The sequence below is a fragment of the Oryza sativa genome, chromosome 5 (assembly GCF_034140825.1).
Source record: "Oryza sativa Japonica Group chromosome 5, ASM3414082v1".
Lineage (NCBI taxonomy): Eukaryota > Viridiplantae > Streptophyta > Magnoliopsida > Poales > Poaceae > Oryza > Oryza sativa.
Window position 1 is genome coordinate 17,527,230 of NC_089039.1, and position 14,311 is coordinate 17,541,540.

Here is a 14,311-nt window from a genome sequence, read left to right on the forward strand (position 1 = left end):
GTAAGGTCCAATGGAGTAATCACTCGGAAGAAGAAGCTACTTGGGAGCGAGAAGATGAATTAAAGTCAGCTCATCCGCATCTTTTCGCCAGCTCTTCCGAATCTCGGGGATGAGATTCTGTTTAAGGGGGGTAGGTTTGTCACACCCTGAAAATACTAAATTTATAAATTGTTGTTTAAATGGAATTATTAGAAATGATTTTAAAAGCCGAGAAGAAAAGATCTAATTTTAAATAATAAATTCCAATATAAAAGTGGGCCAGATAAAATTTTATTAAATACTTCACTTGATTCTATAGTTCTTAGATTTTTCTGGGATTTATTTGAGCCAAGGAAGTATTTTTAATAAATAGAATTGCATTTCATGAATAAGTTAAAAAGAAAAAGGTTTTAAAAATCCTCTTTTGGCTTTGGGCCGAAAGTCGGCCCAAAACCTCTCTCTCTCCCCGGCCCAAGCGCGCCCCGGCCTAGTCAGCCCGCCGAGCCGAGCCGCCGCTCTCCCCCTCTCTCTCCCGCTGACAGGTGGGGCCCACCTGTCAGGGTCGTCGTCCACCTCGCGCCACCGCAGCCGCGCCCTAGCCGCGCAAGCCACCGCCGCCCCCTTCCAAAATTTGCCCGCCCCTTTCCCGATCCGATCAAATCAATAGAGGGGAAATGATCCCCAGGATCCCCTCTTCCTTTTCTCTTTTGGAATCGTCGGCTAATTTCGTTTGGAAATAGGTGGATTTGAGTTCGATTCGGATCGATCTCTCTCCTCTAACCCTAAACTTTCCATTCCCGTCGCCGGTCGCCGTGGGCCTCCATCGCCGCCCCCTAGCCCCTATAAAAGTACCCCGGGACCTCCTCCGTCCGCCGCCACCCTCGCTTTAGCTCGCCGCTGCTTGTAGCGCCGCCTCCGCGACAATCCGTGCGCCGCCGTCGCCGCTGCGAGTCCAGCCGTGCGCCGCCGCCGCCGCTTCGGTCGTCGTCGTCGCTCGGGAAGGCCGCCGTCGGGATCGCCAAGTCATCACCGTCCCCGTCCCGTCCTTCGTTTCCGTCGAAGACCGCCGGAGCACCGCCGTCGTCGTCGACCCGAATGCCTCCGCCGCTTCGACCTCGTCGCCGTCGTCGTCCGTTGCCGTCTGCCTTCGTCCGAGCCCTCGATGAGTTTGCCGCGTCGCCCTCTACACGTAGGTGCTCTCCGTTTGCGCCGCCGCGCCGCCGTTCGCCGGCGAGCGTGAGTTGCTGAGCCGCCGCTGGTGATGACGTCATCGCTGACATCAGCGCCGCGTCACCCGTAGACCCGCGGTAGATCGATTCGATCTCGGCCGTTCGTTTTGGATAAGATTAGATCTCGACCGTCCGTTCCGTAGACCGTCCCCGTGCACCCGATCCACCGTAAACCCGAGCCCGCTGACGCAATAAATCATTTTTCTTTTTCAAAAAAAATTCTTTATTGCGTCATAATTCAATTAAAATCTATATAAATGATTTAATCCGATTTAATCTTTAAAAATTCATAACTAATTCATCTTAGCTCGAATTTAGTTGGTTCAAGTCTCTAAATTTTTCTAAAATTGAGATCTACATGTTAAAAATATCCACATGTACTGTTCATGATTGTTTATATGCTGTTTTGGTGATTTTGCTCTTTTATGCCTAGATTCCGACGTTCCTGGAGAGTCCGAATTTGCAGGAGAAGATTTTGAAGAGTTCCAAGGCCAGCAAGGCAAGTTACACAGATCCCAAACAACCCTTTGAGCATGTTGATTCCATTTAAAGCTATTGTTTCTATTCAACTATTGCATTTATTTTTGAATGTCATTGGGTGGGAATAACCTATTGCCTTTGTTATAGCCCTTTGTTATTGATTACCTATTCTTTGTCACCTGGTTAATAATTTGATTAGCTAGAACATTATATGGTTTTAGCTAAAGTAATTAGGATGCTTAGCCATACTTAGAGACACTAGCTCATATGAATGGGATGATTAATAATTCACTATTACTTAATGATGGCTTAATGATAGCTCATGATGGTTAATCATGATAGGTTGATTAATTAAGATGCCAACTAAAACTTGATAATGGTGGGTTGTGAGCACATGGTTTTGATGGTCGTGCTCATGACAGTTAAGGACCGGTTCACGATTTTCGGTTATGAAACATTAACCGTGCCAACCACAAGCCAGCGTGGGCAACGACTTTACTTTTTGTATAGTATGGTTCATTGTAGAGCACCAGACTGTGAAGTGGCGGAGATAAGCCCACGGGGGTCGCTGGGGAGTCCATGCCTTGTTTGTAAGGGGGTGATTATGATCCAGAAACGGTGCACTGCTTTGAATTGTGTTATGCGAAGGGTATTGTCACAATCTCTATTCGGGTACTTGTTAAGTATCGCGACGCATGGTTGACATGATGTTGAGGTTGTGTCTTGTAGGTACAGTGGTACACCTCTAGCCAGAGTAAAACTATTCGAATAGTCGTGCCCGCGGTTATGGGCAGGTCTAACAATGTCTTTCGTGATTAGTCTCATATTTCACACCATAATAAATGATGATGAAAATAATTTGTTTAGCTCCTGGTTTGGAATGGTATATTCCTGGTTTGGAGTTAGAACTGTGCAACCGGGATTGGTTGTTCATAATGGTTGGGCCTATGCAACGGGTGTGTTGTATAGCGTTGGATTAATATTGTTTAATTAAATACTTTACAGTTTTATTAAATTCTAAAGTATTCATTAAATGCCATTTATGCAAATGAGACTATATTATTCCATCCTTTGTTATCCCTTGCATTTGTATATTTTCTGCGTGGCTTGTTGAGTATGTCATATACTCACCTTGCAATCATTCATCAGAGGAGGATTTCTACAGTCATGCCGAAGGTGTGGAGGATTAGGCGTAGCCCTGGTCAAGCTGCTTGTGGGATGGAGTCGCCTGCGCTGTTTATTTTATTTTCCGCTGCTTAGAACTTTATTGTTTGAGATGAACTATCTACCTCTGTAATGACTTTATATTCGCTTATTAATTAGAATATTAATTGCACTCTATTATCGATTTGTTATTGTGTGCCTCGGCTGATTCCTAGACGAGGGTCTACACACATGTAAGCGTTTGGAATTTTGGATAGAAATTCCGGGCGTGATAAGATGGCGCTCCTCCATCTTCAACGACAGTCGCCGAAGGCTCTGCTCCCTCTTCGGCGGCCATATCCGCCCCGGTGTCGCTTTCCTTTCGCCTTATAACCTTCTCCTTTACGACTTTCTTCGGTGGCATTCGCTCTTAGTGGTTTCGTTCGAAGATCCCCACGATCGGCGCCAGCTGTTGTCGAAACGACAACTGCATATGTCGAAAGACGTGGTTACTTAACAGTGATTGGAAAAAGGTAAAGTGTATTGATTAGAGAATTTCTCTTGGGATCCCCCCATTACATGGCCCTATGAGACTATTTATAGCCCCTATTACAGGTTCTTACTACTAGGGTTTTGGTTATACAGGGGAATTTACATGGTTACCCTTATGAAAGGGACATTTACAAGGGTACATAGTGTAATAGAGGTTCATGGAATCCTGATGGGCCGTTAGGCGATTGTCGGCCCAATGGCCCCTAGGCTTGATGGGCCGGAAAAGGCTTCTTCGGCCCTCGCGGGGGCGAGCTTGCTTTGGCGAAGTCGTCTCCCTTCGGCATATACTCTTCGCCCTGTATCCTTCGCTCAAGAGGCCTCCGGCTTGGCAGAGTACCCGCACGATCCTTCGCCTCTCGCCCGTGTCCTTGTTCCATAGTCTTCGCCTTGGGGGGGAGGGGGGCTTCGCCCCAACTAACTTTGACGTCTCGGGCTTGGATCCCCATTCCTCGCATAGCTTTCGGCAGATTTTGGTCGAAGTGCCTCGTACCATACCGCCAACAATACATATATATACTCTTCTAATCAAGTGATCAAATGAGCCTAATCCAACTATCTAAAATCTGTGTGATTTGGACCCAAAAATCTGTCGTGTGATGAATAGCTAGTCCCAGTTTGTAGAAAAAAATAGTAACATTTTCAATTCAAGACATATTAATTATAAAATATATATTCAATTATTGATATGATGAAGCTAATTTAGTATTATAAATATTATTATATTTGTTTATAAACTTAGTTAAATTTGAAACAGTTTGACTTTGACCAAAGTCAAAACGTTTTATAACGTAAAACGGAGGGAGTAATATTAATTATTATTATTACAAACTTAATTCTTATTTGATTTGTTTAATAAAATTCTATATACAAAATATTATTTTAACCAAAGCACCATTTAGTGTTTTGGAAAGCCTGCTCATGAAGAATGAGAAAGTTGTTGTTCTAACAAGCTAAAACTAACGGAGCCTAAGTCCACTCCGACGGTAATAAACCTCCGTTATTTCATAGGTGGCGCTGCTAACTTTCGGTATAATGTTTAATCATTCATCTTATTAAAAAAATCAGTGTAGATATGAAATACTCCCTCCGTTCCTAAATATTTGACGCCGTTGATTTTTTTAAACATATTTGATCGTTCATCTTATTCAAAAAATTTAAGTAATTATTAATTATTTTCCTATCATTTGATTCATTGTTAAATATATTTTTATGTATACATATAGTTTTACATATTTCACAAAAGTTTTTGAATATGACTTACAGTAAAATATGTGCTAAAAAGTTAACGGTGTCAAATATTTAGAAACAGAGGGAGTATAATTCATATTTAAAGTTTTTTAATGGTAAAACATGTCATAACAAAATAAATAGTATTTATATAAATTTTTTGAACATGATAAATGGTCAAACATCATCTTAAAAGTCAACAATATTTAAAAACCAAAGAAATGGTGAAATGTCATCTATTAAAAATCAAAGAGTACGATATTTGACTTGCACTCCGAACCACCGTCTAAAATAACTCAATTACTAAATTGTTTTTCAATTTAAGGTTTGTTGGTTTCGGAGCCAACTTTCGCCTGCCAATATAAAATTTGTGCTATTATAGGAAAAAATTGGTAGCATACCAAATACTTACGTGATACTATTAAGTTATCAATATTTTTGTAGGGCACAAGTTATCTTCAATCCAAATAAGCCCTTAACTTAAACTGAGAAACCTATTAATCGAATGTGTGAGGAAACTACAAATGACACCGAATATACTAAAAGAGATGAGGTCGTCGATATCATATATGTGGTGATAGTCACATGTTTTACGTGCGTGCGATGTACGAAAACCTATCATTGCGCGCTACACATTCATTTATTATGTAATTACCAATACCAGTACTATATAATTATTGATTGAAATTTTTAATTATTAATACCAGTTTCATTATGTCCTAAATTATTGGCCTAATTTGTTTTTCCTTTTTCATTCTTCTCTCCTCTTCTCTGTCTCTCTACTATTATAAAAATTTAAATTTAAGATGTTTTTGCCACTAATTTGAGCCGTCGCCTCTTTCATCAGCTTCATCCGATTCCCCATTTTCGAACGCGATGCTTCCATCGCTTCGCAGTCGGATAAGATTTATGAGTAAAACTAACAAGCTATTAACAAATTTAACTGGCACGGTTTGTGGGCAGCAACGATAAGAGCCCAGGGCCCAAGACACAGCTAGGGATGCGGTCGGGCACGACGGGCACGGGTAGTTACCCATGTCTGTGCCCGCGAGATAATTCATGCCCGCGGACATGCCCGTTACAACATGACGGACATTTCTCCACATGCAGAGACAGTCAACAATACAAACATTATAAGTTCAACAATAAGACAACTTCAAATGTCATACTTTAGCACAATTACACAATCAACAAACTTCAATTACACAAGTTTCCTCTTCTTCCTATTCAGCTTGTTTTGCAGTTGGGGATGCATCTACAGAAGCCTGTGAGGCTTGCTCACGCCGGTTGCTGCTGACCGGTGGAGTAGCACACTGGCTGCTACTGGCCGAAGTAGCCATTGGTTCAAATCACTACCAATCAAATCGGAAATAACAGATCAATGTCAGTAGGTACTAGATCGAAAAAATAAATAACTAGATCTAGAGTACGGGAGAAGGGGATACCTTGCTCAGCGCAGGGGAGGACGTTGCCGGCCGGAGGGGAGCTCGGCGGCTCGGCACAGAGGAGGCAGTGGCGACCGGAGGTGGGAGGCGCGACTGGAGGGAGGCGCGGTTGGAGACGTTGATGACCGGCCGGAGGGGAGCTCGCGCAGACGGGTAGGAGGCGAGGCGACAACGGCTAGAGGGTGGAGCCGCCGGCGACGACCTCCCGTGGCGCCCCTCCCAGCGGCGACCTGACCTCCCGCGCGGACCTCCCGTGGTGCCTATGGCACCCCTCCCGGCGGTGACCTCCCATGGCACGGTGGCGCCCCTCCCATGTCCGCCTAGAGCCCCTCCCGGCGGCGACCTCCCGCGTCAGCTTGGCGGCTGTGGAGGAGAAAAGTCGAAGAGAAGGAGATGCGGCGGCTATGAAGGGAAGAGAAGAAAATTCTAGGGTTTTTAGATGTTGGTTTTTATACTAAGTTGATTGAGGGCCACATGTCAGTTGATGTTCGCGGGTAAATGGGCGAAGCGGGCCCGTGTGCCCGTTTGTTACAAGTTTTAACCCAATAAGAAACCTATGAGTACTAAATAGAGAACAAACCCAACTCTATTAGGGTTTTTATCCACAGGTAAACGGGCAAACAGGTCAAATTGCTATCCCTAGACACAGCCCACGAAGTCATTTGCACGGCCCACCATTTGCTACGTGTGCAGGTTATACAGAGACAATAACACATGGTGTGCAGTTATACGTGGAATTCAAAGTATTTCTTTTACCAAATTTTCACTTTTTCCCTACTAATCTTTACCTTTATTTAAAAATTTAGAAAAATATCATTATCTATTAAAAAATCGAAATGTTTATGTCTGCTTGTCTGTTTCATCTATCGCTACCGGTGCGGTGCGAGATAGGATTGGATCACTCCCGCGCCGCCACGCGTGTGTCCATCTCATATCACACATACGATAATGAGTCTATCGTGCGCCTGTCTCCATGCCAGCAAGAGAAAATAGAACCCCGAGCTACGCATATGCATAACGCCCCTGATAGTTCGACCACCACCATCCAGGCATCCACTGTGAGTAGTGTGTGTACATCGCACATATGATAATCACATATTCACGTCGGGCAACTGAAAGAGAATAAGTACATACATAAATCTCACATCAACAGCCATGATTTTTTTTCTCTTTTAATGAAAGGCATTAGTCTTGCTGTTATGGAAATCAAGGGTCAATTCACTCTATGGACCAAACTTATGGTAGATGTCATACAAACTAGACCGCATGACTTCACCCGTTGTAATGCACGGACATTTCTCTCTAGTTTGATAAAAAAAATGTCAGATTTAGCCATCAACGCTTGCATCTAAGCTATAGTAACTAGATCATGTGCTCGAACTCTCCAGCTATCGTAATATATATTAGTAGTACTAGAAAATAAGCATGGCGAAGCCGATTGGGGCACTCTCTAGTTAACCTGTGCATACTATAATTTTACTCTCCATTTCAAATATAGTAACTTCTAGCGTGAAATTTTTGTTCTAGAATATAGCAACTTCTTAACACACTCTCTAGCCTCTCTCTTTAAAACCAACAGGAGCACTAGTATTTCATTGAGAGAGGAGAAAAAAACACCATTCTTCTTGGGTTTAGGTGAAACAAAGCGGGTTCACAGATATTTACATCAGGGACCTCGTCTTAAGCATTGGGGAGGCTATCCAGGAAGAAATTTTAAGTTTTTGAAACACCGTATATATGTAACTTTTACTTATATGTGATCCCCTAACTTCCGCTGAGCAACGCCCTCCTAGCTTGATTAGGTAGAAAACATCATCGGCGCTGAAATCTTCATTGATTACACCAAACGTTGGAGATCCCTTTCTACCAAACGTTGATTACACTGATAATTACATGTCATGTTAAGGTGGAGGTTATTTGTCCATGTTGCAATTGTTGCATACATCTTTGTAGCTGAAGTGTAGTTTTTTTAGAGGAGTAGTTGAAAGATGAGGCATGTGGTCGTTTCCTCATGATGATCGTGAAACAGGTAGGTAACGTTGTGTGGCCATACGTTAATTGAATGGCGTGCTAGGTTGTCAGCGGTTAACCTACTGGCTAATTTGAACCAATCATAACATCTTTCATTTAATTTATACACGTATTTTCTCATCTCAACCGATCATAACAATTGTATGTAATTTCATCCCTCTCTTTAGTTCCCATGAAAAGTTGAGTATAATTTTGAGGAATAAATCAAAGATGTTAGTATAATAAGATTTTCTTTAATTTCGCATAATATTGTTTAACTTTAACATACGAATAGATAGATTTTGCTCTCGATAAGGTTTGCTCGGCTCTGTTGGTGTCCCATGGTGTGATACGTCTTTGTTTCTTTTTCCTTATTTACATCTAGGTGTGCCATTTACCGTTTCATCAGGTTGCTCATAGCTTGTTCTTTCTTTTTTTTCTCCATCTGATCTAGGCTCTACCATCATGTGTAGATGCCGGTTTGTTTGTTAGTTGGAACTTACCGCTCCCTGTGCTTCTCTTTGATTGGCTGACGCAGTGGTTAGCTTAGTAAATGAGGATGAGTTACTGCCTTCGTGTGATGTAGCAAATAGTAGTACCAATGGAGTATCAATCTTCTCTATCTTTCCACTGGTCGCTGTTTCAGGCTGCCGTCGGAAAGCAAAATTCTTTGGCATATCAGCCAAACTTCGCATTTTCATTTCAGCCAAAGAATTTCCATTGATTGGCGTATTTCTTGATGTTGGATCTTCTGTGGCTTAATGGTTGCAGCTCTCAATTGATAGTAGCATTCATATATGATGGGTTTAGGGATTAGCAAAAAAAAAATCTCAATTGATGTAAGTTGTGGAAGTAAATTACTATCATAATTAATTTGTAGCAATATATATTTAGTAAGCCATATAATCTCTCAGTTGCTACATGTAGTCGTCATCCTCCTCAGGGTTGGGTTCCTCATCATCATCCTATGGTGAGTGAACATACATCTCGTCAAACTCCTTGTCGTTGATGTCCGGATTGTCGTACACCGTATCCAACACAAAATTATGTAGGGCAAAGCATGCTGTAATTTTTTTTGTTTGCCACTTCGTGTTATATGAGGGTATGCCTCTTAAAATCTTCCACTTGGTTTTCTAAGCATGTAGATAATTAAAATTCTCTTGCAAGAGTTCCGGATTGCAGCCACGAAAATCCGGCACATGGTACCATTCACCCCTATATGGAGCCATATATCGTGGAGCCAAGGCATATCCAGTATCAACCAAGTAGTACTTATCTGCACAACAAGACATATATTTCAGAAACTCGGCCAATTGTAACTGTATTAAAAAACACTTGCACATACTGTGAGGTGGGTGAGGAAACAAATCAGATTTGTCTCCTCTCACGACGCGGTTGAAGACAGCCATGTCATGGCATCTTCCCTTCATCCCAGCGGCAACAAAAGTGAAGCGCATGTCAAAGTCACATACGACCATTACGTTTTGACTAGTGTATCCATGCCTACACATGTAGGTCATGCACTCCTCTTGTGGAATGATGACTGGGATATGGGTTCCATCAATAACTCCAATGCAATTGATGAACTGTGGGGAAAACCTAGATTGCAACAACCTTCCATGCACACCACGAAAAGCAGGATCACGTGGTTGGATGATATCATTGGAAAATTGGAGCATCACTTTCAAAATATCCCTAAATTTCCGATGCACGGTGTCTGGTGACCTTTGAAAACGCTTGCAAATCTGGCTTTGCGATAAGTCGAAATTTCTTTTTAGGTTTGTGAAGTTGCTTTGCCATCAATCTTTCATTTGTGATATGTGCAAATCTCTTTTTATATTTTCCCACCCTTGTCGATTCATATATTGACCCTCCATGTTCATCTGAGCCTTTTCATGAAGGCATCGATCAAGGAATGCCTTGGTCATTCGTCGAGTCCAATTGGCGCGGTCGTGGCTCATCTGCATAGGCTGAAGTAAGTGGAAAGGTAGCATGTGCAGTGGGTTGTCTACTCTCAATTATACATAGTACATATCGAATTATTGGGTTAATGTATTAGTTAAGTGACCACATCATTTCTTTCGAATGAAAGTAGTGAATACATAAATAATATGTGTTCACACATACCTACCTTGCCGTGTTGCAAATGAGCAACTGTGGAGTGCAAAGCGTATCGTCGTTGGTTTATCCTAGAGCACGATGAGGAAGATGATGTTAGAGATGTGCGCGGGCGTTATTTTTATTTTGTAGTACCTATTTGGCATGTAATTCATCATGTTGAGCGTGGGAACTGAGAAGTACTAAAAAGAAAATAATCATTCGGCAAATCATGCATGTCATTTTCTTTCTTTTCCATCCTGACCAAGAAGTAATATAATCAGATTAAGATGTCTCAAGAGACATGCAATAACTTAACTTATGCATCCATCTCTTGGAACTATCTCAATTTGTTGTATGTGGCCTTCCAGTAGTTTCTCATCATCATATCCAAAGATCGTGTAGATTTTGCCATTTGCACAAAACTATGCATGTTGAATTGTAGTTGTGGCCACTAATTGTACTCCTTCCATCCCAAAATATAAAACTACGTATGTTGCATTGTAGCCGTGGCCACTAATTGTACTCCCTCAATTCCAAAATATAAGGTACAACCGACCAAGAAATAATTGTTGGTTGTGCCTTATATTTTTGGTATGGAGGGAGTAGTACTTAATTCATTTAGGAATCATCCTTTCCATCATATTTATATGCTGCCATTACTTATGTCATCTACTCTTAAAGCAAAAGGTGTTTGCTTCACTCCACATACGTCCATAATTAGTAGACTATACACACTGACACACTGATGATTCAAAAGAATAATGTTTCAATTCGCCTAATTTGTGGAGCCCTATTAGATCAGATGCATATTATGATCATCATCAATTACTCATACATTCATGCTAATGATTATCATCAATTACTAATACATTCATGCTAATACTTTGAAGTATTCTGCGTGTTGTATTAAATTACTTATCATTTTTATTTTTTAGGAGCTGATAAGGAGTATGTCGTGGCACAGGGGTTGAGTCGCCAGGGGGAGCTTATCAATGGGTTAAATGCCAAAGTTGTAGCCGTGCTCACGAAGATTGCAAAGATCCGCAGAGAGATTTTGGTCCGAACACTGAGCCACGGGTGGTAAAACCGCAAAGCTTAGAAAATAGCTTCGGTCTTACTATGTGGTTTCATATGGTGTCGTGAAGCCTAAATATAAAACAACTTTGGTCTTGGACCGTCAATAATGATTTTTTCTTAGAATTTGGATACTTAATCGACCTGCTTACTTCTATTATGTTAATACTAATTACTATTGTAGGAATCCTGGTTCTTATTTATATTGATGATTATATGTCTCACGATGAGGGATATTTAAGATTTTTTTTATTTATATAAGTTTTTTCAATACTTCCATGTTGCTATTGGTTATACAAATTTATTTTTTTAGAGCTTGTGGAATGTGTTCCTATTTATTGATATGCTTTTGGTTTACACGACCAATTGCAACGAGTGCTTGTCAAAACAAAACTTTGGTAACTAATCGTCCTATCGATGAGCTTTCCAACTACTAGCAGATGCGAATGATAAGAGGGACATTATAGTGCCAAATCCTTATGTATTATTTACTACGGAATTATATGCCATTATCTGATCATTAGAATTAAAGTAATATAAACTTCCAAATACTGTCATATACTTTGATATCTTTACTTGATGAAACTACAGATGAAGCTGTTTTTGTAAGGTCAAGTATATGATGCTAATGAACCATGTTAGAAACTGCCAATGAAGTTCATTCGATGGTGATGAACGTTGTTGGTATTTCTTACGTTCATAAATAAAATCCACAAGTGCACGGATATACCGCTGTAACACTTCACCCAGAAGTATTCCAATATATAAAATTTTCACTGGGAATGTGTGTGTTTAGCTCTTCTTTAGGTTTATCAAGGATACAAGATATAAATGTAGGCCAAAGGGTAGAGATGATATTCTAATGTGGTACAGTGTTGTTTGGAAGGCTTAACTTTAATTTTATCGCTATGCTTCAGGCACTGCTCACTACTACCAGAATGCGCTCTACTCTGTACCCGACATGGAGGACTACAATGATTTCGAGGGCTGTCACCACCTCTACACTAACCTCTAACGTACGGTGGGATACGTAGCCAACAATAGTAATTAACTATCTAGACACCATGTCTATGCAATTAATTACTACTCTAGCGTTAGCTAAACACTAAAGTAATCACTTTTTCTTAATGAACGATAGTGAACAATGATCCGCGTTAGCTAAACACTAAAATAATCACTATTTCTTAATGAACAATAGTGAACAATGATCCAGCAAGCTAAATAGGACCTAACTTAGGCCCTATTTGTTTCAGCTTAAGATTATTGAGCCATATTACTATAAGCTGGATTATAATAGCCGACATAGTATAAGTTGTTAGCTGTTTGTTTATCTGGATGATAAGTTATTTGTTAGCTGTTAGCCCTCAATAATATAAAAAAAGCACCTTTAGAGTGGATTATTAGATTATAGTAATATGGCTTATAGATTGTAATAATCTATCATGATAAGCTATCTGTTTATTTCAGCTTACTCCTAATAATACAGATTATAATAATCCTAACCTGAATCAAACAGGGCCTTAAGAATACCACACAAGATAAATCTCAATGACTTGATTAAAATATTCTCAACTAGAGCAAAGCAATTGCTAAGGTACAAAAGAACAATTCTGGAACTCCTCCAACTCTTTCTTTCTCACTCTCTCCCTTAGTCTAAGTATAAATAAAAGAATACAAAGAGCCTTATAATTCAGCTCACATATTGGTGTGTTGTGAATGAGGGAAGAGAGGGGTATTTTATAGGCCAAGAGACGCCTTGGGAGTATGTAGATCCTAAGCATCTAAAGAGCATCTTCACTCTTGAGCTGCCAAGTGTCCCTCCATGAGCTGCCAAGTTCCCCTCCATGGCGGTTTATTCCGATAGAAATGATCACAATCGCCTTGGATAGTCGGTAACTACCGACATGTGAAAATCGAGGGCTAGATGGGCTGTTCCTGAGTTGGCCGACCCCTGGTTGGCCCTTCTGGCCCTTGGTTTTCTTTTGGGCCCTAGTAGGTACTTTAGTATTTCTGTGGAGTTGGCCCATTTAATTATGATCTTGTTGGGCTTGTTGGCTCAAAACTCTATGAGCTTGGATATGGAAGTAATATTTCCGTCCCTCATGTATAGTTCATCTCAACTTTGGTAGTTTATCACCTGCATACAAATATACACCGACACTAGTGGAATTTGTTAGAAATAAACCTTACCACTATGTTGGATGTTTTATATTTTCAGATTTATGCAGGTATTGACGGCGTAAATTTCGTATTTAACAGCCATCAACAAACGCGTTCAATCCTTTGAAGTACTTATATATGGTTGATTATGGGGGGCACGATAGCCGGTTGCCTCATAGTAGGCCTTTTGGGCCGCACCGTACAGGGTGGGCAAAGCGCCCCAGGCCCGTGTGGTTAGTTTGTATTTGAGGAAAGTAATATTAGATAAGGGAATCAATTTTGTCCCTTGTAATTAGATTACCATCGGACCGCCGACCGCCCTAGCTCTATATAGGGGGTGCCAGCATAAACCCTAAGGGGTTAGGACTTTTGCATCTTTTCTCCACATACGTGCCGTCGGCTACTCCATTGCTGACCCGCGCACTTGGACACAGATCCAATACATCTCAACTGGACATAGGGTATTACCTCTCGACAAGGGCCTAAACCTTAGCAGGTGAGTCCCGACGTCATCTGCTGACGTCGTCGGGACTCACCTGAACGCATCTCGGGCCGACGTCACCAGATGCGTTCAAGCACTACGTTTCCCCGCCGACCGAGTTCCGCTCCGGATATCTCGACTTCATCACCAACAAGGCCGGCGTCCTCAAGCTCGCATCTCCTTCAGCTACAAACCACCGGCCATGGCCTCTCCAGTGCCGATCGGCATCCCCAACTTCGCCGCCCTCACCATTAGAATTACCGTACTACCAGTGGCAAAAGAACGGCAAAAAAAAAAATGCCAAACCAAGAATGTATCTAACCAAATGTTAACTCAAAAAGTTGATTAGGCACCACACAACAACGCCGTTTCAAAATGCACCACACAACAACGCCGCTTCAAAATGTCGGTCATATTTGTGACATGGCAGA

At 41.4% G+C, this 14,311-nt stretch overlaps 1 long non-coding RNA gene across 1 annotated transcript; it reads right to left on the reverse strand.

Annotated features, from left to right (window-relative positions):
• Positions 1–5,731: 5,731 nt before the first annotated feature.
• Positions 5,732–6,422, reverse strand: LOC9271982 (uncharacterized). Its single transcript, XR_001545860.3, has 2 exons — positions 6,056–6,422; positions 5,732–5,962 (listed from the first exon to the last, which is right to left on the reverse strand). It is a non-coding gene; the product is annotated as an uncharacterized lncRNA (long non-coding RNA).
• Positions 6,423–14,311: the final 7,889 nt, after the last annotated feature.